At 40.6% G+C, this 22,217-nt stretch overlaps 1 protein-coding gene across 1 annotated transcript in view; it reads right to left on the bottom strand.

The window, feature by feature from the left end:
* The window catches only part of ADGRL3 (adhesion G protein-coupled receptor L3), a 488,009-nt gene that overhangs the window by 372,429 nt on the left and 93,363 nt on the right, over positions 1-22,217 (bottom strand). The gene's annotated exons all lie outside the window — the stretch shown is intronic.

Here is a 22,217-nt window from a genome sequence, read left to right as displayed (position 1 = left end):
TATTGGGAAAGTGTCAATTGGTTCCGTAAGCCTCTGCATTCTCCCAGATGTGCCTTAGGTCCTCAAATGAACTGAAGCAGTCATAAAAACGGTCAGGCTTTTTAAGCAGCTCTCCATCAAGCAGATCTTGCAATGAACAAGGCGATCTGCTGACTTCAGATTCCTTTGTAAAATACCTTCCTGCCATCTCCCTGCAATCCTCCTTCTACCATCAAGCAAAAGCCTGTCATTTTGGGGAAAGAATGAGCAAAAAGAGATCAAACAGCTAGGGGAGAAACTGGGGAGAAAATAAGCACCTCATTTCTGAATTTGTTAAAGTCCAGATGCACCGCTTCCCACGTTAAAAATCTCCAATCGCCTGAAATTCAGCTTTGCAGCCTGCTGCAGGAATGCTTCAATAGTTCAGCTGATGATGCTTAATCCATGAAGTGCTTGGAGAAGGGACTAATATTTGTGTTTCCCCCACCCAAAAAAGCAGCTGTGGAGATGCTTGAGAGTTGCATTGTATCTGTTCCTCCAGCTATGGGATACAGTAATTTCTTTACACTTGCCCATAGTGCCCATTGGAGAAATTAAAATGAGTAATATTTACTTTCTTACTGTTGCTTTTGGGAAGGATGTGGAAATGACCAGAATAATGTCAACAGACTGTTAATGGCTGCAAATAATATAGAGGAAAATATTCTTAGTTAATACTTTGATAGTTGACAGCCACGCTCCGAAGTCTACACTAAATCTTACCTCTGAATTTCCTCTGCGTAATCTTATGACTTGCCATTTGGAGAATAGTTTCTGTGATTTAAGTCTCAAAACCTTCAACTCTCCCTTCTCTATATCCAGAAGGTTTAGTTGCCTAATCTAAAAGTGAAGTGCAATTAGAGTCTGCAGAATGCTGGTTAAGATCAGGGTGGACAGGAGCAATTCTGCACGCTGAAGGCTCGAATAAATCCTCCGTGTGTCCTGGCATTTTCTGTACTTAGTTGCCTCTCCATACTCAGGAAGGATGAGCAAGATTTTTCTTTTCGAGGGTCTTCATTCCACATTCACCAAAGAACAATTTTACTTTAGGAAGGGGAGAGGAGGGTATGGTGAAGCAGAGCAAATTCATTTGAAGATGACTGCGAGAGGCTTTTTTTTAAAACAAACAAACAAACAAACAACAAACTTATAACTCAAGACTTAGTGAAGTTTAAAATTTGAAACGTTCAGGTTGGTTAATCCCCTCCACGGCTTTGCATTACTGTTAAAAGTTATGACAGCAAAAAGACCTGGATTAGAAGTTGTTACAAACTCCATTTTGTCTGTAGGATAAAATTGATGGGAAATCACCAAGGGGAAAAAAAATTCTGAAAAAGTCCAGTTATTACATAGGTTAAGCTGCAAATCCACTCCACTTTGGTCTCTTTTTTTGTAGTTTAAATATGTACTTTAATGTGCACCTGAAACAGTGCATGGGTATAAACACATAGGTAAAAAATAGCCAGAAAGTAGAAAGAGGAGTCGTGTTAGGAAACATGTCTGAGACTTTGATGGGTTTGTTTGCACATACATCACACCACAGCCACACACAAAAAAGCATGTGGACAGGGTGCAGTTCTCTACAAACAGTTCCGGTTCCACCAGTGTCCATCAAGCCTAGGAACTGGCTCAGGATCCCACCAGCTAACAAACATACAATTTTTATACAGCCTTTTGTCTTTGAATCACACATATAAATGTAGTCTTTTAAATAATTTCTTATACGCATAGACACCAAGCTGCCTTTTTCAGACCACAGTGCAGATGCTGTGGATGTTAAAGAATCTGAAGTATCAGTGGTCAGGCCCATGCAGGCAGAAGGATTGCTGCACCGCAGAAGAAAGAACACGGCAAGCAGCCTCGCTGCTGATTTAACACCAATGAACCAGGAAACAACTGAATGAAAAAAAAAAAAGTTCAATAAGGAGTTTGTTTTTTATCCGTTGTGGCACATCGCAAGCCTGGTCTATAACCCACCAATGCATACTGCATCTCTCCCCCTGCTTGGGATTTCTTCCCATCATGAAAATCACTGAACCAAGCTCACAGGCTAACACGCACAGTTCCAGTTATCTAGCGAGTCTTTCCTCTGGGAAGGGAGGGGGGAAAATAAAAAGAGAGACAGGCAAAAAAAAAATGTTGAAAAAACAAGGATTAGTTAGCTTTTACAGAGCTATACATATAGGATTTATACAGGTATTCTGGAAGAAAAAAAAAGATACACAAATCATAACACTCATTTCGGTGTATTTTCTGAAGTGCCTCTTACTGTGTTATACAGCAGTGTTTCTGTCCATACATTGTGTTGATTTACAACCTGCCCTTCTATAAATGAAGCAAACTACTATTCTCTGCAAAAAGGGTTAAATGTTTATACTTGTCATTTTTTCAGAAAAATTACAGAGCAGGCTATGAAGCCAGCGAAAAATGAAAGGAGAAAAAAAGTCTTAAATGGATAAGCAATTCTAGCAAGCTCTGACTGCTGTATTGAAAGTACTATCTCTTTTTTACATTACATTAAAAAATCTAATTAAGTGCCTCAAAGCGGAAAAGCAAAGTAGTTCTCAGGCAGAATATATTTGACCTTTCTTCCTTCAAGGTGACAAACAAACAAGATGTTAATTGTCTCAGCTTGAATTTGCACTGAAAAAAAAAAAAAAAAAAAAATCAAGGTTCATTTAGGTAAGATTGAAGGGAAAGCCATAAACTCTCAAAATGATATAGCTTGGCTTTATTTTGTCAAAGAAGCACCCACTCAGAACTCTTTTGCCAAGTATATGGTTTGAGCTGAGCTGTGAGCATGGACATCAAACTTGAGTCAGCTCCATTCTGACCTGTCAAGCTAGAAAGCACTTGGTACAAAATTCAACACTATGAAAAATAAGGATATATGGAGAACAGCCTGATCAAAGATCCCTTGGATCACGTCATAAAACCGGGCTTCTGTCATCACAAAAGGAAACCACGTACTCTGGTTAGAAGCCTCCTGCAAAGTCCCACCCATTGTACCTTCTGCACCCCTGCAGAGGGCTGTGTGGGGACCAGGGCAATGAAGAACCCCCACAAAGCACCACGTGTGGTTGAAGTGTACAAGCCATAACGTGGCCTTCATCCCTCACTCTGGCTCATATGCCTCTACCAGCCTCACACTGCACTCTCGGAAGCAACTTGTTGAAGCATCTCAACAGAGAGCTTTTGACTTTTTCACCCAGAATGCCAGGCATTTTCTCAGCCCCTACCTCTGCTGTGGGCCAGCATCACAAAATAGAAGGAATTTTATTTAATCAATGATACGGTACTAAACAGTTATGAGAGTCGCTAAATGTACCATTTACATAGAAAAATAAAGCCAAACTGCTTTCTTATCCAAATGTCTATCTTCAGACTTCTGGTTTTATAAAGCCTAAGTTTTGAGAAGATACCATATGACTTAAACTTTTTATTTCTTGTATTACTGTTGTTAACTTGGAAACATTGAGAATGTGAAAAAGGTAGCTGATAGTGCGAAATAGGTGCCTAACAACAACTTTGGTCCAAAGAGAAAGAGCATCACTGTGGGTTAGTCTCTGCTGCCCAGAGCAGTGCCTCGATGAGAGGCATGCTGGCATGAAGCCAGAGGGCCTGGAGAGAAACAGGATAAATCTGTGCCAGCATTAAGCCCTAGGGACACTGCTATCTTGCTTCCTAAGCAGGAGCTGGCTCCTTGTGGTGCAAGTAGCATGAAAATTTGCTGAGGCAGGAAACTTGAAGCAAAGAAAGAAAAGCGTTTCCTTAATAGCTATTGATGTCTATATGGCATAAGTCATTGGTCACTGTCATGAAGCATTTCTCATATTAGCTGTACGATCAGAAAGAGAAAAGGCAGGCGACAATTCTTCATCCTATTTAATGCCAACAGTATGGATATATCTACCTGTTTGCCTTCCAGCTGCAAACAATACTTGCCTTTTACAAGCCACATTACGGGCTCTGAAGAAGGACGTACCACTGGAAAGAGCTCAGAAAATCAGCCCAATCCTGGGCTACTTGAGTATTGGCAGAAAAGTGACTTATGGACAAAAAGTCAATGCACAGTGAGAAACACGTGGGAGAAAATGCAAACAAAAAGCTATTAAATAATTAAAAACCAATGCCACAAACGCTAGTGAAATTACCAATGTTTCTCGGCAGTGACACCAGTGGATTGCTCATGCTATAAAAGCTCACTATCCATTTTGCATGGTAAGCCAGGATTCAGAGGAGTTAAAAAAAAAAAAAAAAAAAGTCAAGGCCAGGGTCAGGAAATAGCTCCTCAGAATAAAATCCATTATATGCAGTCAAGAAAATGCTTTTAGAAGAACAAAAAAAGACTTACGTTACAGGTTCTTTATGACACATTGGGAAAGAGCTTTTGTTCAGTGAGACTGATTAAAGTATTTTTTCTCCTCCTTGATCTACATGCCAGTGCTTAAGCTACAATGAAAAACAATCTCATGCACCTTTAAATATTTTATTGTTTGAATCAAAATGGCTCTTCTATGCCTAAAATGGACAGCGGTTTATTTTTATAAGGAAGTACTGCAACAAATCTTTCAGAAATCTTTTATCAATGTTCCACTTTGCAACATCCTCGCTGTAAATTTCACAGTGAGGAATTCATTACATAATTGGATGAGTCTCTACCCAATTTATTTCAGCTTCCTGAGAAACTAAACGTAATTCATGATTCATGTATAAATTATACACAGGAGCAAGTGATCTGAGAGCAAACCGCATATTGCAGTAAAGAATACTGTGCTGTTGAGCTTTGGCGTACAACAATTCCATTTTGAAATGAGGAATAGGTATGTAAAAGATTCTTGAGCTATCCTCAAAATGTAAGAAACTGCCAAACACAGCAAGTCTAGAGGGTAAAGTCTCTGTCAATCCAAAACAATGCCAAAGAAAAATGCACATTTTTGTAGTTGTGTAATTTAAACACAAACTTCAGTGATAGCAATCCAGTAATTAAGTTAATCAAGACAACCAGCCAACAGGAGCTGGGAAACGAGAGAGTTATATATCAGGGCAAAAAGAAAGCTTTTTTCTAATTTATTCTTTTTTAACTCTCTCTCAGCAGGTTAGTGTAGGATCCAAGAAATAAGTTCAGACTTCTAAAATAGGTAGAATAATTCAGGGATAAGTTTTAAAAGTTCTAAGCCTCTTCAGTCGAGGCCAATTTTTTACTTTTTTATTTTATTTTTTTTCAAATGTGCCCTATATAGCAGCTACCAGCCAGAATAACAGGAGCTTCTGAGTGCTAAGCTTCTCTGGAAAAGTTTTACCCTTAATCTTCTAGGCAGAAAAGATTCCCCCAGCCAGCAGAAAGGAAGAAGAGCTGTGACTGCCTTTAATTTGGCACAGGTATTTCAAGAAGGGCAAAAACTGAGCTGGCTGGAGAAGTTTCAGAAATGCTGACATTTCATCAACAGCCAAGAAGAAAAAGCATTGAGGAAGAAAATAATTCCTACCAGGAAAACCAAATGGATTATTTCAAAGAGACTCAATTTAGTTGAAAGAAGCCAAAACTATTTTGGAAGATGGTTTCCTACCAGTCTGCCCACTAAGGTGCCTCCTGCAGCATAGCATTCCATTGCTCCTTTAGTCCATGCTTCCCCTGCAGTAGTTGGTGAACACTGTTCTGACAGGGATTTTAAGCACCTATGCCCACACAAGCATTTGGAAGAAGCTCATGTGTGTGCCATAAGTATTATTCTTGCACAGTTATCTTGCCTATTTTCAGAAGAGCAAAGCTTATCTTACTGGTCTGACTGGGGACTTCCTGATGCGGTATTTCATACAATCACAGAATAGTTCGGGGTGAAAAGGACCTTAAAGCCCACCCATTTCCAATCCTCCTGATGTAGCCAGGGGCACCTCCTGCTGCTTCAGGCTGCTCAGGGACCCATCTAGCCTGCCCTTGAACACCTCTAGGGATGGGGCCAACCACAGCCTCTCTGGGTAGTCAGTACCAGAACCTCACAACCCCGAGTAAAGAATTTCCACCTAATATCTAACCTAAATCTCCCATTTTAGTTTAAAACCATTCCCCCTTGTCCTATCACTATCTACCAATAGAAGAAGTTGCTCCCCCTTCTGATTATAAGCTCCCTTTAAGTACTGGAAGGATGCAATAAGGTTTCCTCACAGCCTTCTTTTCTGAAGGTTGAACAAGCCCAGCTCCTTCAGCCTCACATGAGAGGCACTCCAGCCCTTTGATCATCTTTGCGGCCCTCCTCCAGAACTGCTGTTTCCAGAAGAAGGAAACATGCTTTGTACAGTCCCAATATTTTTACCTTTCAAGACCCAGCATTAAAATCCACTAAGGTTCTGACAGCGAGAAAAGAACCTAAAACCCACATGGATGTGTGAGATTTTCATCACACTTAAACTAGCAGGACTGAATTTGCAGAGTCATTAAAATGCCAATAATTGGCCTTAAAATGCTCATAGCATCTGTACAACTAACAAGAGCACAGTGTTGTTATTGTTCAAGTAAAATACAGGAGTGTTTTGAGAGAGAAGTCAGGGACTACTGAAATACTGAAGACTGGTCAAGGGAAAAAAAAAATCATGACGTTATGGCCATGAGCTGACTGCAAGGTCTTCTGCTCACTGCAAACCAAAACAGAACTGTGCTGTGATAAAGGAGGAAATAGAAACCTCCTCTCATCTTCGCAAGATTTTTCAAAAAACAATAACTGTTGATAAGAGCCACTCCTTCACACTTCATGAGTGGAAAATTATCTGGTTTAATATACACACACACTTCTAATTTCTTATTTACAAGCACTGGGCATAATTTCTAATATAAATTAGGTCTTTATAAATAAATGCAGAATTACAGAGGCCTGCTAGGAACATCAGCAAACAGCTTGACTTACAGCATTTCAAATGAACCAAATCATGGCCCTCGAACCATATTAAAGTAATTTTTCTACAGAAAATTGGGTTTGCAATTCTCAGGCTCTGTTATAATAAAATACCCTATTAGTGTATCTGTATAGCAGCTGATCCCATGGAATGACTTGTGCTATATGTTTGCAACTATTAAGGATATACCAATGGCATAACTATGACTACACAAGCTACACTCACCTCTTACAGAACAGTGCTCAAATTGTTTTTGTATTAATCCTCCACATACTCTAAGTAATTTACAGTTACCTGAAGTTTTAAAACCCTAGAAATTCTTTGTAGACTGAACCAAATGCTAATCTTCATTTAAAGAAAATGTTCTTCAGCCCAACAGAGAGATAGTTTCGTTGATTAATAACCAAATTTTCCATCATGTCATCTTTGAAGGATAGTTAAGGAAAACTCCCCTGTGAAATGTACATTTGAAACATTACTGATGTCTGAATTTCTTTGATTTTTCTTGCTCTTTCAGTGATTCCACCCCATAAAAAGATTTCTTGAAACCTTAAGAAATTATCAGAAAGTTCACCGCTATAAGAAGAAATGCTTATTAAAAAATTTCATCAAGCCACCAAGCAAGTCTGGTCTTTTGCCTAGAATTACCATTAATAGGTTATGGGACTGAAATCAATCTCCTAAGCAGACTCATGATCCCAGTGAAATAAACAGAAATAGCTACTTCATCTGGGCCAGTATTTAGCCCACTGCAATTTTTACAGGAACTATTCACTAGACACCTACCCAGTAATCAAGCACAATATTTGAGGTTTACTCTAGCCATATCTTAAGCACTGGCTTTACCTTGATAATATGAGAACCAACATTAGCCCTTATGAGACCTTGATATGGCCTTGATAGCATCACCTTATGCAAACCAAAATGTATGATGGCCAACCAAGAGAACATTAATTATTTAGACAGGCTTGCAAAATAATCCAGAATTAACGCATTGGAGTACTGCATCCCAATATGATATTCTAAATGCCCCTATACGTAGCACTTACTCTACAGCTGGTATGCAAGCGAGTCTTGCCTTTGGTTTGGTGAGAGATTTCCCAAAGCTTAGAATGAAGAGTCTGGGCCACTGACACATGAATTTACGTTCAGGAACTGACACTCACTCTTGAATTACTCAAGTGTTTATCCTTCTCTTTGTTGTCTTTCCTAAATCTTGGTAGACACAGAGCATCTGCCACGGGGTTATGCTGAAACCAGCAGGCAGGTCCTATGGAGGAGCTAGCTCTGCTCTGCAACCACTCCAGCAATAAAATGTAATCAGCGCCTTCCCAAGATTGCTCGCTACGCAGCAGCCAAATAAGAAAATACTGGCTGATTAGAGGCTGCATTCTAATCAAGTGCAAAAATAAAACTTTCTCCTTCCAGAGGGACACAGATTATTAGTGATTATTTCTCTTGAAAAATCTCTGTTCCAGTAAATCATCTTTTCCCTCTTCACTTCAGAAAGTTTACACATAGCTTTCTAGGACATCACTAAAGTGCAAGCAAACTATTTACATTCCTGCCATATGTCTACCGATATCCTGCAGCTGTCTGTCTAATTTACAATTACATATCAAACTTCTGCTTGTGTTACAATTTGCATACTTCCCTAATTGTGTGTTTTTAACATCAGTTAAGTAGATTTATATATATATATACATACACACACACATATATATTCATTAGATTTTTTATTTTTTATATTTTTTAACCCCCACAACTGATTCAGGTCTATGCATTTCTTTCAGCATTTAGTGCCCTGGCACAGGACAGAGAGATGCTAACATCTCCACCAGTGGAGCTTTTTATAGCCAGACAAAGCCAGCTGAGCTGATCTCACACTGACAGTCCTGCCACAACTGTTAGGCTGCATTAGTGAGCACGGCTCCCATTCCAAGAGCTCCTGTACACCACTCCCATCCGAGCACAGGAAGCATAATTCCGTACAAAGCCAAACGTCAAGAAACAGCTCTCATCCGTAAGAGACAAGACAACTGTACTGTCAGAGGTATATAGTGTTAAGACACAAATTCTGCAGGCATCCATATGCACATTTCTTACATTTAAGCATGTGCAATGATCTGCTTCACAGTCTGACCAATGCTGCTGAATGCAGCATCTCTCCTGAAAGACAGCTCAGTACAACCTAACATACCTTGCTGCTTCAGAACCTGTACCTCCTCCATCTCCATGGTACTTCTCAGGTGCGGACTGAACACAGAGCTTCCACGTGCCCCTCAGAAAAACCTTACGTAGTTCAAGATGCAACTGAGCCAAGATGTAAACTCCGTGGCTGTGATTATTCAAGGACATCTCATGCAAATTTCTTACTCACTGCAATGATCTTTCAGTGACCATGTGCAGAATTTCCATCTTTTACCAGCTCCACATTTGACTGCCAAATAAGCCATCAGCAAAACCCAACCCTTTCGTTTTGTGAGAGGCTGCGGTAAAGGATAAGTAACTTTTTATTTCATGTGGTACCCTCTCAACATAGCCTTGTGATTGGCATGCAAAGAGGATGGGATCTCTGCAAGGCCTGGGAGAAACCTCAGCATGTTTGCCTCTGAGCTGAACCAATAGCTAAAAGGTATTTTTACTGGACTCCAAGAGGCAGCAGAAAGACTAATTTTCTAATCCAAAGAAAAGATCCTCAGATTCTCTTTTTTTTTTTTTTTTCCCCTAAACCAAAATTAAAAATATAGAGAGATATCAGAAAAAGCTAATCAAGTTTTCCCTTTTGGTGAAACAACATTCTAAAAAGAAAGTCATTTTAAGCTAATTAAAATAAGTTGCATTAGATGAAAAGAAAAAGCCTCATATTTCTCTTTTCCCATTAAAACAAAGTCAGTCAAAACTCTGAAGAAAGCCATTCCATACTAAAATTATTATCAATTCTGCAAGTATCAAGAAGACGATATTCGAACATTTTAAAAATTATTTTTGTCTTATTTCCACTTAGAAGAAACTGCCATTAAAGCTGATGAGCTTTAACAACCAATTTTGTTTTGAAGAGACAGTCTTTTCTAGGAGAAAATTGTTTCAATGGAATTTCTTCTGTTTTGATCACTAGCTAATTATTCGAAGACACTGAAGTTCTCTGATCCTGGACATATGACATGGATTATAGCGAAACCAGCTGGAGATTAAATTTCTCACTCACATATGGAGCTCATGACCCTCTTTATGAATCATCACACCGTTTGTTTAATATTTAATGCAACTCTTAGTTACTCTGAAGAAAATGTTGAACAACAGGGGCCCATAAAATTAAAATCACGCAGCTACTTGCAAATCCTCTCTCTTCTCTGGGACTTCATCACAAATCTGTCTGATCTAGGTTCATTAAGTTTATTTTTTCACTCTCAAGATAACAAAATAAGATGGAACGCTAAAATTTCATATAAACATATCTTGCAAGCCTTAAGAGATCCCGTCTGGCCTTTCATGCAAACCTAGTCATGGTAGTATCTCGAGGTTCAGAAGAAAATATTTCTGAGTGCATTAATCTACTGAACCCACAGAAAGTATAGGAAGTCAAAACTGTGCAACACGACTATGCTACCACTGCTCTACATATAATTTTCTTATCTTAAATGAATAGACAATGCAAGCTGGCAATGTTACTGCCTCAGTCATGCTCTCACTTTCCTCTGCTTCTGAAATAAACAACTTGATACATAAATTCAGAAAACTATCAGTAGGCAACTACATATCACACTGAAAGCACATCTGCATGTAGTCCGGAATTTTTTATCTACCTATTTCCCCAAACCTGAAAGAAATGTGTATTTTTCTAAACCCATCTGCACAGCTTCTAAGCATTGCCATCACATTATTAAATTAGCTGTTCAAGAAGTTTAAAGCTTCCCCAGCCCTCACCATCCGAGCAAGGTCAGCAAAGTCAAGTCAAAACCCAGTTCCCATTATGTCAACCTGAATCTGCCTTTTGTTCAAAGACCTGTTTTCACTCAATATTAAGACGGGTCTAGCCTCCAGCTTTTAGACCAGAGCACATATTTGCATTCAATCTGCAGCAGACATCCAAAAATCAAGATTTCTTTACAGCTACGCTACTTTCTAACATCACACTTCCCTCTGACTTCCTTTTTGGTCCCCATCAGATCTTGCACACTTACCACTTTAATAACAACTGATTGCAGGCCGGGAAGGAAGGAAACATGGAGGCAATTCCAACAAAATTCATGCACATCTCTTTTTCCCTTTGTGGTTGAATAATCTAAAGGCCAATCCTTGGCAGTTTCGTTGCGAGGGCTTACAAGTGCTTTTCAGGATAGCATCTCTTTCAAATAATTCCTGGCAGCTGGAAATCTGTGTGCAAAGGGCTATCTTTGCATCACAACCGTATCATGATCCCTTACTCCCAAAGGCTGTGAGTTAACCACAAAACTCAGCAAGGAAAATCACTCAAAAAGACCTTCTCCAAAAAAATAAGCAGCTCTCAGGAAAGGGTAGAAACACGCTTGCTGCTGGTCATGAATCAACACATCCCAGCTGGGCAACAGATCTGCCTGCATGAGTCTATACGGGTCTCCCGCAGCTTCTTGCCCTTTTTGCCCCCCATGTTTGCCAACAAATTTCCTCATGTCAAGAGCTGGGGTATGGCCAAGACTCAGAGAGCTCCAAGTGCAGCTTGCTGATGCATTGCCCACCTCCCTCTCCTTACCCCTACCCTCAGGCTGTCTCTGAAACAGCAGCTCAGTCCTCCCTCAAGCAAACCCTATCAGCTCTCCCATGGCCCTTCAAAGACTTGAAAAGAAAAATAAAACAAAAAAAGAAATTATGAACAAAACATCCATTTTGACCTGGAACTGAGTGACAAAGCATAAGTCAAATGACATAGTCTTTCTGTGGTTCACTGTTAGCTACCTGGCATCAGTACCTGTCATTATTAAAAAGTCCCTTTTAAGGATATAATAACTGCTTGAGTAGATTTCAGTGTTACACCCCAATAAAAACACTGAATAGTGCTCTGGGCACTATATGGACAGTATGAATTGACCCATGCTACATGTGGTGCGGGCTGTTACTGCTCTACCTGTGCAGAACTGGTGGCCAAGGATGCTAAGGCATCCTCATCTTCTCCTGTCAGGTTTGCATGCCCAATACAAAAGGCGGTTTACACAGCTATGATAAACAGCAAATTACAGGTTTCAGCACGGTCCTTTCTGCCAGCCACGGCCTAAAAGAAGCAACTTTATGCAGTAACATTGCCAACTGACCCTGCTTTTTCTTCACTCTTCTCAAAGCCAGTGTCTGCACAGGCAAAATTATTTTTGCATATGCAAAAAGCATAGCATCTGTGAAAATCCCAAATCTGTGTGTACTGCAAGCAATTAATATATACATGAGATTTTTTCCCTGTGAAAAGCATGCAACAGCACCCCTGGCTTCTACACAGCCTTTGTCTCAGCACCTAGCATCTGCACTGCACTCACCTGGCACCTGAGGTGCCTGTCTGCAGCCTGAACCTACCTGATTCCCAGAGAAACCCCAGGGTAGGGCTGCAGATGCAGGGATATCAATCTTCCTTTTGGAGTATTAAGCACCCACGTGGTACTAAAAACAGCATCTAGAAGAAGCTTTGCTGCCATTAAACCACTTGCTGTGGAGCCCTTAGTAGAATTATGCAAGTGTATATATATACATACATACATATACACACACACACCTGAAGCCCAGAAATACTGTCTGTCTCATCTCTCCCTGCTTCACAGCCTGCATAGCTATTCCAACATCACTTTCTTGCAAGCACCCCAGCAGAATTAATTAATGTTTGCACAGTACTTTGAAGATGAAAGTACCAAGTGAGTGCTAAACATCAGGCCAGATTCTCAGCTGGTTTAAAAACTGGCATTTAACACACAACATTGAGGCTCACCATCATCCAGCCTCATTAGAAAGGTTCTATGAAGAAAAAAGAACAGGACAAAAAGAAAGAAAAAATACATATAAAAATATATGTAATAAAAATACAAAAATAAGTAGAAGAATAGCATGGTAGCAGTAACCTTCACACTTTTTCAGAATCATTCTTTCTGCAGGTAAAAACTACAAATCTGCAGAGTCACAACAACGCTCTCCTTCATATCTCCTTAAAACTCACTTCTGCTTTGATACCTACAAATCATTCAAAAATGATTAGCCAGCTGGCATTCTGTGACTTCTATACATTACACTCAGCAGAACCATCTTGCTCTTATGTTGGCCCACCCCAACTGTTTACTCCATGTGCTGCTTCCTTCCCAGCCTTTACTTGTATATGGTTGGGCTTGTGCAGGGATGGGGCACATTGGCACCAAGCCCAGCCCCTAGACACATACATGCTGTCAGGCTCCACATAGTACTATGAACATGCAAATGGAAAAAATTCCATAGGCGTAGATCCACTTACTGAGATGTGTGTGCTCCTCTATACAATCACTGACACAGTAATGAAGCCAGGAGGTTCAACTCACACAATTTTGTGCAGAAAGCAGCTATGTGCATTTTCAAAAAGCCTCACACTGATGCATTTTAAGAGCTAAAGTTATTGCTTATACCTGAAAGTTTCATCAGCAAATCAGACTGTCACTTGAATAAAACACAACAGTTAAAAGGAGAGACAAAGCAACTCTCTAAATATTATGGAGCTTGGCAAGGCTGCCTTCCTCTGGGGGGTCTGAAATCCCACAACTGCTGCTGAGTAGGGAGAAGGCACCAGCAGCCCGCACACACACACACCTTGTATCACATCCACATAATTTAGGAGGCAAATTCAGATCCTGGAGGACACTTCAAAGTATCACAATCGCATTTATTTCAGAAAGAAGCCACACATACAAAGAACGCTGACCCTCTTTCCACAGCTTTCACTAGACTTCATGTTCCCAAATCCTTGGCTAATCCAGCTATGTGTGCTACTCAAAGACAATAGAACATCCCTGAAGCTTTTCTCCATGTTCAATGGGAAGACTCTACTCAGGCATATAGCTAAGATAGTAATGTGCTTTAAGAAATAATATGAAAAAAAAACTGCACTGGAAAGGAGTTACCATACAATATTTCACTGTGTGTTACAAATTCCAAGGACATGGACTTTGCAACAACCTTCCTTCTGCCAGAAGACAAAACCAAAGAGGTAAACCTGCAGCTGGCAGCCCAAAGCCTCTGATCTGTATTCCCTTCCCTGTACAGCTGCACACATCACAGGCAAAGGCAATGCCTTACCCACCCGAAACTAGGAATTCCGCCCATACACACACCATAGGTAGCACCAAATTATAGATGCAAACAAATGGCTTAACTTTGAAGCCCCAGCAACTCATGCCTGAGGCAAAGCTGGATATTTTCCTATTTGACTGTAGCTCTTTTCTACCCCTCTGGTCTGTTTTGAGCTCTTGCTTTCCTACCGAAGCCTCTCTCCACTAAGAAACATCCCTTCTGCCTCTTCAGCATGACTTAGGCTGATGTTCTGCACTTGTAGCCTCAGTCTCTAGAGAGCCTGGATGAGATTTTCAAAAGCACTCAGTGTTGACCTACCTCTGCTCCAAATCAGTCTGATCATATTAGGTTAAATATATTTAAGTTTGGCCATGTATATTTTGTCATAATAAACTTACCCCAAAGGAATGCAGCTGCTTTAAAACAAGATTACTAAATCCATGACTATTTATGCATCTCAATAAGGAATTTGATTTTCCACTTCCAGTTCTGCGGATTTTTTGGAGCATGTTGAATATTTAGTAGTGGAGAAACAGAGGTCAACACAATTATATCCCACATCTTAAAAAGAAACAGTACCCTTTAAATTCAGTGCTAAAGAAGGGCTGCACCAGAGACCCAAAGGCTCAAAACTCAAAACTGTTGATTAAAATTAACACCCATCTCAACTCAGACAGAATGCTTATGCTTCAGTATCTGTGAAAAGTTCCACAAAGCCATGGTCCAAATACCAACTTAAGACCTAATCTTTCACCTCCTCCCAATTCATATTTCCAAACCATCAGTCAATGACTGGTTCTAAATGGTAGAGCAAGCAACTGTCAGTTGTCACCAGCTCTCTTCTAACACAAAAACACTCAAGAGCCAAGTCAGGTCTTCATGATCGCCAGAGTAATAGTTGGAAAGTATGGGCCATGAATCTCTAAGTGTGGCACTAAATATGCCCTTCGCAGACCTAATTTTTGTTGTTGTTGTTTTTGTTATTTAGCATGTTGAACCTTTTCCAGCTGCATTTTCCCTTTTAATATATATATTTTTAACAGAATCCATAATTGGTCTATCTAAATGATTGACAGCAAAGGTGAAGGAACAGTCTGTTAGTCTTGGCTGCTGGGGTAATGAATAGAGAAGGTGACACATTAAATTTCTTCATCTCCACTTGGAATTATAAATTATAGACTTCTTTTGCATTATCATAATACTAAGTTCATCTTATAAATAGAATGATTCCTTGGGGGTGTATTTCTAGTGAAGAAATACATATCTAATGCTTCTGTACTTTGCATACCTTCATATTCTAATATAATTGGATTGATTCTTACCATTTTGTTCTTATTTTTGGAAATTAAGAATACTAATCAGATCCCTTTAAAAATGCTCCATTTTGCTTCAGCAGGACATTCTGAAATTTTCAAAAGCCATCAGTGATTTAACTTATCTTCCAACAGCTACTTAAACAGGTTTCCTCACATACGTGCCAAGGGCCACTTTATCTGAGTTTCTACAAACTTTGCAGGATGCAGAACCATGATCTGAAGAAGTCTATAGGAACTAAATTTTCCACCCCATAAAAAGCCTTAATTTGGCCTTCATCCCTGTGCAAACTACTTCTGTGAAACAAATCATCAAGTTCAAATTAATCAGTTTGTGTGAGAGCAAACACGGCCTATCAATAAAAGCGAAGTAATAAACCACAGGGAAACGCCTCCAAGCCAGACACAGTGCATTTAAACTCTTCAATTTATTTTGCATGGGAAGGAGGGGGGAGACAGCTCTTAAAACTTTGGTCTAAATTAGACTTAATTCAAATCACACTAGTAAGAAAACCTCAAGGCCTAGATTTTAATAGCAGTGCAACTGCTTGTGGAAGTGCAGAAGAGATGAAGATTATATGTAATGTGGAATGCCAGAAGGGGTGGGAAGACACCTCCCTTCCTAGTGCCAGGAGAGGAAGGAGTGGGAAGGAAGAAGGGCACGAGAGAGGGGAGATGAAAGGACAGGAAAGCACAAAATACTTCAAACTTTATTTGCCACCGTTCAGGATTTCTTCTATTACCTCAGCAAAAACCCACCTATGACACAAAAATATGTATCTTATTAAAGTAGCAGGATCTTCTCCTAACAGGACAGTTAGCTTTCATAGGAGACAGACCCATGCAGAGTCTTGAGAATAGACTCCCAGGCATATGTAAGTGCATAATACTGGGAACAGTTCTCACAAATTAAAGACAGCATTTGTCGGCTCCAGTATTTACACTGAAAAAGCAGTGTTTTAATGCTGCATTAGCAGTAGATCCCAGGGGACACCCGAGCAGCCTCTAGCAAGAAGCACTCGTCCAAGCAGAGAAGGTCTGGCTGTGCCTCCTTGGGTTAGCATTACCAGCAGAAGCTGAAAACCTGGTGCCAGTGCAGCAAATTCCTGCATACAGTTCTGACTGACTGCTGCAGGCAGTTAGGGCAACCATCTTGCAAAGTGTCCCTGCCTTGCTCCAGCCTGGCTTCCCTACTCTGCTCTTGGGAGAGAAGGAGACATTACTGCAACAGGACCAGTGGGATCCACGTTAACTACACAGAGATGGTCCTCTTTGGTTTAACAGCAAAGGATTTTTAGGGCTTGGTGTCCTCCCAAGACCCACACACCATGATCACCTTCCAGACACGCCGCTAAACACCCGTGTGTCGCCTGCTGCTCTGCAGATTAGGCAAAAGCAGCTTTGTTTTATTTCAATTACTCTGGGGTTGGTAAATTGTCACCCTTATCCATCAATAGGATGGTCTTCATTAGTCTGTTCCCCATCATTTAACATGCCTATAAGCCATCGCCGAACAGATTACACCGACTATTCCATTAATATCCTGTATTCAGCAAATGGGAAGGAAATTGTATTATTCTGGTAACTGTTTAATGTTTGCCACCAGACACATGAGGCAAATGTGTCCAGGAAATGCTTACATGCCCAATGTCACCTGATGAACAAGTCCAGACACCCTATTTATCAGAAAGGAAGCCACAAGAAATAACTGCAAAGAAAGTAGAGCGCCATAGCATGAAGTAAATGAGCTAATAAATATTGCAGCATTTCATCCTAGCGTGCAAAGTAATGCTTTATTACATCCTTTAAAATTAATACGTGCTATTTTGTTGGTATCAACACATGCTCGGAACATCTGATCCTTTACACGCCACAAACCCTGTGCAGCAACAAATCAAACCCACCAGTGGTAGTTCATCACCTAGGCACAGGCACAGAATGAAGAGCCTGAGCACTCGCTCTCCCTTCCCCTCATGCATAACCAATATTAAAAGTGGCGTGAGCCATTTTATTCTTGTCAGGATCAGTTTTCTCATCTGGCTCCCACAAGCCATGTTTACATTTTCTTATAATAGTTTTCTCATGTCTCTTCCTTCACCAAAATATAACCTTTTAACTATGTTATCAGCCTGAATTTAGTGTAAAAATAAATAATCATCATAATCATTAATAATAATAAAAGCAACTCTCTTATTCCTTCTGTAACCAGAGGAGAAGTTGCATTTTTGACTCACTGTAGCAGATGAGCTAAATTACATTCCAAGGCTGCCCAAGATTCTCAGCCAACAAGAGAGAAGGTGGCAAAGCTCTTCATGCCAGTACCTTCAGAAAGACACATCCTGACTCAGCTGGAGTTTATCTGTTATTTCCCTGGTTTAGGGTTCACATGGGGGATGGGGGCAGACTGACAACAATACTCAGTGCTACACAATTTCCAGCTTTTTTTCAGTCTACCATTTAATAACTAGAACATCTCATAGCTATTAGACTACTGACTGCAACAAATAACTGCAAAATACACTGGGGGAATGTACAAATAAATTCTGGCACACCAGCAGCTCCATAACAAGTTGTACAAGAGATTGGCAATTGGTATGCTAGAATGTCCATCACCACAGAAATAGAAGCGAGGAATGAAGCCAAAGCCTCTTGTGAAGGGGCTTCCCAGGCCCGAGGGCTCTTATAGGTGTCTGGGAGAGGTACATCACTGAAGCACCTGCTCACAGAGCTGATGCTCTTCAGCTTTGTCCACATTTAGCCAATCCATTATGTATGTGCTGCAGCCGAGCTTTACAAAGACTGCAAGCCCTGGCAACAAGCACAACCCAAGAAATGGAAGCAACAATCTGAGTAGATACTCCCCAGGAATTAGATTTTGTAAACAAACATTTCAGCTAATTGCATTCTTGTTCTCAGTGCACTGAAGGCCCCATTTAGCCAGAGTGTTCGTCTGCGGAGTTTAGTTTCTTCCATTTAATGAATGCTGATCCTGTCTTAGCCTCGGCTGGTATATCATCAGGATCAACATGAAATGCTAATGGAGAAAGATGCTTAATATCATTTCAAGTGTTTAAGTTACAACCACAGCTATTAAAGCAAATCCATTTTACCTGTTCCTCCTCAGGCTCCCCAGTGAGACAGATTTAAAAGTTTCCGTGGGGAGAAGTGATTCATAAATGGCTGCACAGATCAGAGAATAAAGCCTTTCACTGTTAATTACAGCCAGCGCTTTCCAAACTGAAGCCGGTCATTTCACCATCACAACACATAATTAGCAAGGCTCATTTTCTATCGTCGCCTTCACAAATCAGTTCACTTTCTAGAAAGCAAGGTGGATGCCTCGAGCAGCAGGCACAGACAGGCTAGCCAGCAAAACAAGGCTTTGTGCTTGCTCTGCCTGGAGCCCACAGCAGAAAATCCAATGGAGCCCCTAGTCCTTATTTTCAAGCCACTAAGTTAAAGCTCTGAATGTGAAATAGCCATGACAGTGAGGAAGAGGAGGTGGAGGAAGGACCACCTTCGGCTAGGAGGCTTCTTTGCTTTCTGAGATTTGTACACACAGTGCAAGTACACTGGGTCCATCCAGCCCAAGAGCCACCTGGGACATCTTTGCATGGGGATTTCACAGAAATAGCAGGAAAGAAAGATATGTTAGAGATGTTTCTCTTCTCTGGCTCAGAGAGAGGGCTCTCAGCCATGATCTGCATTTTAAACCAAGACTGTTTCTTTCTTCCCATGGCTCATACTGCCCCTCACCTTTCTGAGGAACAACTCTGCCCCAAAGGCTTCCGGCAGATGCACTGCCAAGATCCCCATTCTTAACAAGGCACCCAAAATACCGGACGGGGCCCTGAGCACTTGCCAGACAGAGCACACTTTCCTTGCTGTGCTGGCAGCCATCATTCAAAAGGCTGAAGTTATCCTCACACAGATTTTAAAAGGCCACTGTTTATGCATGTAAATTCTGAAGGGCATTAGCAGCATAGCTGACACACACTGACAGCCAGCACAGCTCCGGGAAGGGAATAAGCAGCAGTGACTGCCTGAATAATTGATGTGCTTTTACTCTGCCCCATGGCCCAGTTATTACATTGCTCACTCTCTTCAACTGCCTGTGGTTTCTAAATTAATTAGAAATCTTAATGTCATGGCCAGCCATTTAAAAAAGAGAAAAAGGCACCGAGTACAAAAGAAAAGAGTGCTACGGATGCCCTTGAGCCTTGGGATCTCTTACTTTGGCCTGGGTATGCAGAGAATGAAAATAAACTCTCAATTTCTAAAAGTTCAGGCTGACTCTAACAGCTGAGACAAGATGATGGCAGACCCTCACACAGTGCAAAATCCATCCTTGCCAGCAAAAAATCCCCAACTCCTATTCCACAAGGATGGATACCCACATAGATGTCACCTCTCCCAGACTATGGGGCAACACCTTTTCCAAAGTATAGCACACACAGAGAAGCTGGTATCTATTCAATATAATGAAAACAGCACAAGCATCTGACAAGTATCTGCCTGGCCACTGCAACACACTGCACCAGATGGAAGGACACTGCTGAACCATGTCTGGAAGAATCACGGAGCTCACAGCTGCCTGCTCATTCAGATGACAGAGCTAAATGGCTCTGTGGGATCCCTTTTGCAGGCTGAAAGAAACTGTGTGTGGCCACCTGACCACAGAGAACACAAGTGGTTGATAAAAATAACACCTTGATCAAACATAACAATGTAAGCGGCCATTACTTTGCAACGTACATAGCCTTACCTACTTATGATATTGCTTATGTTTAGACGTTAAAACAATGTCTATAGCTCTTAAGAAACCCTCTGGGAATAATTCCCGTGTTTGAGCCACGCGGAATTGAAGTACAGGGAGTTTCATTCCAAGTCCTTGGAAAGCACTTAGCCATGATGAATCTGGGAGTATATTTAGTTTCTTTCTTGCTTGAGAAATTCAGATTTCTCAGAATTCTCCTTAAAATTGCACCAAAAGCAAAAATAAACACTGAGGATTGGATTTGCTGAGATTTAAAATTGCTCAAATAACTTGGAGTCTAATCTTACACTTTTTTTGTGGAAGAAAACCAAGCAATCAGAGTAACAGTGAACTGCACAGTGCGGCACAGTCCTTCTCTTTGCCAACACACAGCATTTTGCTGTAATCTGCAGGATACCTAGGCAGCAAAATGTAAAAAATTTTAAAAAATCTTATTACTTCCTTTTTGAAATTAATGATTTTAAAGAAATTGCATTTTTGAATTTGTTTTTGACATGGATAAAATAATGTTATGGTTAGAGCAATGAATTGTTTGAGCCCCCATTACATTTATCCTACAGTTTCCACACACATTAAATGCCCACACATAACGGTCCCAGGACAGACAATCAAGCTGGCAATGGTAACACAACATATTACAGAGCATTACATGAGACTGTAAATCCCAGTGGAAGTATCCAACAAAAAGAGTCGCATTTATCATCATGTAGAAGGGAATTCAAAACACTATGATGACAATACACCAGGGGAGCATGGTTTATAAAATCTTAGTGTATTTTAATCAAAGGTTTATTTAATCCTAGAGCTTCTCCTTCAGTCTCCTGTTTTTTCTCTCCTGTTATAATTTTGTATTAAACTAAACTTATGCACACAGAGTCCACCACAGAAGATAGGCAAGAATGAGAGCAAGAAGTGGGCTTTAGTTCACAACATTTACCCTCAAGCCTTTTAAGAAAAGGGTACATATGGCACTTATTGATGTGTTTTACTGGGCATGGTGGTGATGGGCTGATGGTTGGAGTAGATGATCTTAGTGATTTTTTCCAACCTTAATAATTCTATGATTCTAGGCCCTTTAATTGTGTTCCTACACACTTCCTGAGAACTGACAGCATTTCCATTTGTTGGGAAGGAAGACAGGCTTCCAAAGCCTGATACATGAAGAAGATGGCATCTATCAACTTCTCTGATTTGTGTTTTCCCTCTTTGTTTACTGCTGCCTCTAAAATGATCACTCTAATTACTGGCAGCAAAGTATTGCAAAGTGAACACAAGATGTCACTCACATGCATTTTTCAACCCAAAACGATGTTGTGTCTTCTAAGAACATGGTAGCAGTTCATGCATAAACTTTCCTGATCCCCCAACATTCCTTGCTTGTGCTCTCCATGTCACTTCACCTTTGTGTCGCTGCATCTCTGCATGCTAGCTTTTTAATACTCAGAATTTTAGATCTTCATGCTACATACTTCCTTTGTTCTCCATGCTGTGGCATCTATGCGTACACATCTCACACTGAAATTACTACAGCTGTACAGCTGGAAGGATGTACCAGCTGTAACATGACTACAATTCTACAACACGGCCATGCCCTCCTTGTTCAACTTGTATGTCATTTGTCTCTGGAAAGGAGCAAAGTGCAAAAGCACACAAGGTCCTGCAGACACGCTTGTTTCTCAGCCTTGGAAAAAAGATGAAACAAAATACATGAGATGGTAGCAACACAAAGCAGTATTGCTTTCGTCGCTGCTTTCCAGAGCCTCGTCTTTCAAGATGCAGCCCCGGTAAAGTGGCTCATGAAAGTTTGATGAATAGCATTTTGTTTAACACTGGCAACAGAGCAACAGCCCTGTTGAGCTTCAGTGCTCAAGCAAAATGTCACGACCCAAGAGGATCAGGGCCCTTGGCTGTAGGAGGTGGGCTCACAGGTGGCAGCAGGTCTACAACCT

The sequence above is a fragment of the Lagopus leucura genome, unplaced genomic scaffold (genome assembly GCF_019238085.1).
Source record: "Lagopus leucura isolate 7727_CA_CO unplaced genomic scaffold, USGS_WTPT01 Super-Scaffold_100004, whole genome shotgun sequence".
NCBI lineage: Eukaryota > Metazoa > Chordata > Aves > Galliformes > Phasianidae > Lagopus > Lagopus leucura.
The sequence above is the reverse complement of the archived record's forward strand: the minus strand, read 5'-3'. Positions and strand labels throughout refer to the sequence as shown.